Consider the following 3,951-nt stretch of genomic DNA (forward strand, 5'->3'; position numbering starts at 1 on the left):
AAATACATCCATTCTTCTTCCATTTCCTTATTCAGTGTCCAACTTTCACACACCATCTGAGGTCATTGAAAATACTATGGTTTGGGTCAGGCCCATCTTATTCCTTGAAGTAATATCCTTGCTTTTCAACATTTTAAAGAGGTCGGGTGCAGTAGATTTACCACTGCAATGTGTCATTTGATCTCTTGACTGCTGCTTCCATGAGAATTGATTATGGATCTAAGCAGAATGAAATCCTTGACAACTTGCACCTTTTCCCCATTTATCATAATGTTACCGATTAGTGCATTTTTCCAATTGTGAAGAATTTAGTTTCTTTATATATCCATTCTGAAGACTGCAATTCTTGGTCTTCATCAGCAGGTGCCTCCAGCCCTTCGCACTTTCAGCAAGCAAGGTTGTGTCATCTGCTTATCCCAGGTTGTTAATGAGCCTTCCTCCAGTCCTGATGCCACATTCTTCTTCATATAATCCAGCTTCTCTGATGATTTTCTCAGCATGCAGATTGAATAAATATGGTAAGAAGACACAACCCTGACACACACCTTTCCTGATTTTAGACCAGGCATTATTCTCTCAACTGCCTCTTGATCCAAGTGCAGGGTCCTTATGAGCACAATGAGGGTTCTGGGATTCCCATTCTTCTCAAGGCTGTCCATAGTTTGTTATGATCCACACAGTCAATGCCTTAGCATAGTCAATAAAACACAAACATACCTCAGGTATTCTCTGCTTTGAACTAAGATCCATCTGACATCCCTTGTTCCATGTCCTCTTCTGAATCTCCTGAACCTCTGGCAGTTCCCTATCAATATATTGCTGCAAGGATGATATTGATCCCTAATTTGCATATTCTTTGGAATGAAAATTCTCGTCCAGTCAGCTGGCCAAGTGTAGTTATCTTCCACATTTATTGGCATGGAGGAGTGGGTTCTTCATTAGCATGTTGAAACATTTTAATTAGTATTCCATCAATTCCTGGAGCCTTGTTTTTGGCTAATGCCTTCAGTTCAGCATGGACTCTTACTTCTGTACCGTTGGTTCCTGCTCTTTTACTACCTCCTTAAAATGGTAGCATGTCAACTAGTTCTTTTTAGTACATTGACTTTGTATTCTTTCCATCTTTTTTTTTTTTCCATATAGGTACATAAGATGGTATTGTGCTCTTAAGCATTCAAATATCTGTATAATGAATTAAAAGATATAGAGCCTCTTTCTCTTAGCTCGTGATTTCTGGAAACTAATTAGTTTGTTTTGTTTTCAGGGAAAAGTGAGATATGTGTCCACATGCTAATTATCACATAAAAACATTGCATCATTTGCGAGAGACTGTAGTTATACTCATCAGATAGCACTGGTAATCACCCAGTAAAGACCTAGCCATTGTCCTTAACTTAATACTATTAGAGATATGAAATTTCATCTAGACAAAAATTTAGAAGAAGAGCGCCAGATACTACTGCAGCAACAAAAACTATGTCGAAATCGAGCACGTAAATATTTTGTGGAGTCAAACCGAAGAAAAAAGTAAGTAACTATATTCTACTCAGTGCTGTAGAATTTTCAAAATCATTGTAAACTAACAGTCTCTCTAGTTGACAGTATTCTAGCCTAAACTATGACAGTGCTTTATGTATAAACTATTGATTTTTGTGACTAAAAATATCATCATTTTTCTATCTAAAGCACAAGGATGGTGATATATTGTCTAGTTCACTGACTGAGAGTCTTTTCCTGTCTTAAAACTGTTATTTCAATATCATATATACTTCTTACAATGCCCACAGAGTATATTATTTTTATATAGCATTTTATGATGAACTTAAATAGTATAAATATTGCCATTAGTATTTTATTCTTAACAGAATGCCCTGTAATTTTGATTTATTAATCACTTTCATAATAATTTCTACATGTGCTATTTCTAACCAGAGCAGTCAGGAAGAATATAAATATAATGCTTTCTGCATCTCTAAATATTTTGCCCGTAGAATCTTTTAATGTTGCAACTCGAGGCTTTTTTTCTTGAGTTCTTTCTGTTTAAGATTTGCTGAGCATGCGCTTCCTTGTTTGGTTTTCTAACTCTAGGCCTTCGCATATTTTTTATTATTATTGTAGCATACTTTGTCTCCTTGAGGTGCCCTTTGAAATTTTCTGTTCAACTCTTTTTGACTCCCTCATTTCTTCCATGTGTCTTAGATCCTCTACAATGAAGAGCAAGCTATGGAGTCTCTTCTGACATCCACTTTGACCTTTTCTTTCTTTCCTGTCTTTTTAATGACTTTTTGATTTCTTCATCCAGCTCATCGGGTATTTTGTCATTAGTGTTTAATGCATCAAATCTTCTCTTGAGATGTTCTCAGAATTTAGGTGGGTTAGACTCAAGATAGTTTGGGTTCTTGGACTTTTAAAAAATGTTTTCTTCAGCTTCAACCTGAACTTATATATGAGCAATTGGTAGTCCGTTCCGCAGACAGCCCCTGACCTGCCTTTAGCTGCTAATATTGAGCTTCTCCATTGTCTCTTCCCACAGTTGTAGTCAATTTGATTTCTGTGGATTCCATATGGAGACGTCCATGTGTAGATTTACCATCTATGTTGTCTAAAAAAAGGTATTTGTGATGAAGTCATTGGTCTTGTGAAATTCTGTCACGCCATCTCCAACTTCATTTCCGTTGACAAGACCATATTGTGTAACTACTGTTCCTTCCTCTTCACTTCCAATTTTTACATTTCAATTGCCAATAATTATCAATACATCTCGATTGCATGTTTGATCAATTTCAGACTGAAGAAGTTGGTAGAATTCTTCAATTTCTACCTCACTAGTTTTAGTGGTTGGATAAATGTGAATAATGTTTATATTGATTGAATTATTTGCATGCAAATAGACATTACGCTATCACAGACAGCATCATACATCAATGTTGATCTTGAAATGTCCTTTTTGACCATGAATATATTACCATCCTCTTGATCATGTCGTTCCTGACATAGTAAACCATGTGTTTCTGATTCACAATGGTCAATACCAGTGCATTTCAGCTAACTAATGCCTAGAAAATAAATCTTTATGTGTTCCATTTCAGTTTTAATGGTTTCAATCTTCATAGATTCATACTTTGTACATTCCAAGTTCCAGTTATTAATTTATGTTTGCAGCTGTTTCTTCTCATTTTGAGTCGTGCCTCATCAGCAAATGAAGGTCCCACAGGCTTTTCTCATCCACCTCATTCTGAGCAACTACTTTGAGAAGGCTGCTCTCTTTCTGTCGTCTGAGTGCCTTCCGACCTGAGGGGCTCGTTGTCTGGCACTGTCTCTGACAACGTTCTCCTTCTAGTCATTAAGTTTGTAGTAGCTGGCGATGTTTTGATGCTATCCCTGGGGCTTTCAGGGGCTGATTCCTCAGAAGTGGAGAGCCAATCCCTTCTTTGTAGTCTCTCAGTCTGGAAGCTCTGCTGAAACCTGTTCACTTTGGGTGACCCTGCTGGTATTTGAAGTACTGGCGACATAGCCTTCAGCATCACAACAACCCACAAGCTTTCATAGTAAAACAAACTGACAGACAAGTGGTGGATAAACTTCATAGTCTCCTAAGAATGACATTTGGCACTCAACTTCATAAACTGGCAAGATCAATTAAGTCCATCCATACAATCTATTTAAGCAAAACTACATTTTTCATAATAAATTTTAAGTTAAGGGATGATTATGATAACCAAAATGTTAATTTTCTTTGGCAACTTTCTGGATTAACAGATTACTATGCATGGTTTTTCTAGTGTTCATTTTGGAACCTATCAATAAATCAATGGCTTTGTGAATAACTAAACTCTTTTCCCTCTTATTCCAGTTATAGTCCTTTTTATTGAACATAACTTCCAAACTTTAAAGGATCTGTTGAACTACTTAATTCATATACTTTCTACCTGTGTTATATAATGCCCTCCC

At 36.5% G+C, this 3,951-nt stretch overlaps 1 protein-coding gene across 1 annotated transcript in view; it reads left to right on the forward strand.

Annotated features, from left to right (window-relative positions):
* CEP126 (centrosomal protein 126) overlaps nucleotides 1-3,951 on the forward strand; it is an 81,388-nt gene that overhangs the window by 13,660 nt on the left and 63,777 nt on the right. The gene's annotated exons all lie outside the window — the stretch shown is intronic.

This window comes from Echinops telfairi, unplaced genomic scaffold (genome assembly GCF_000313985.2).
Source record: "Echinops telfairi isolate 266 unplaced genomic scaffold, ASM31398v2 ScPeMD7_7421;HRSCAF=8459, whole genome shotgun sequence".
Classification (NCBI taxonomy): domain Eukaryota; kingdom Metazoa; phylum Chordata; class Mammalia; order Afrosoricida; family Tenrecidae; genus Echinops; species Echinops telfairi.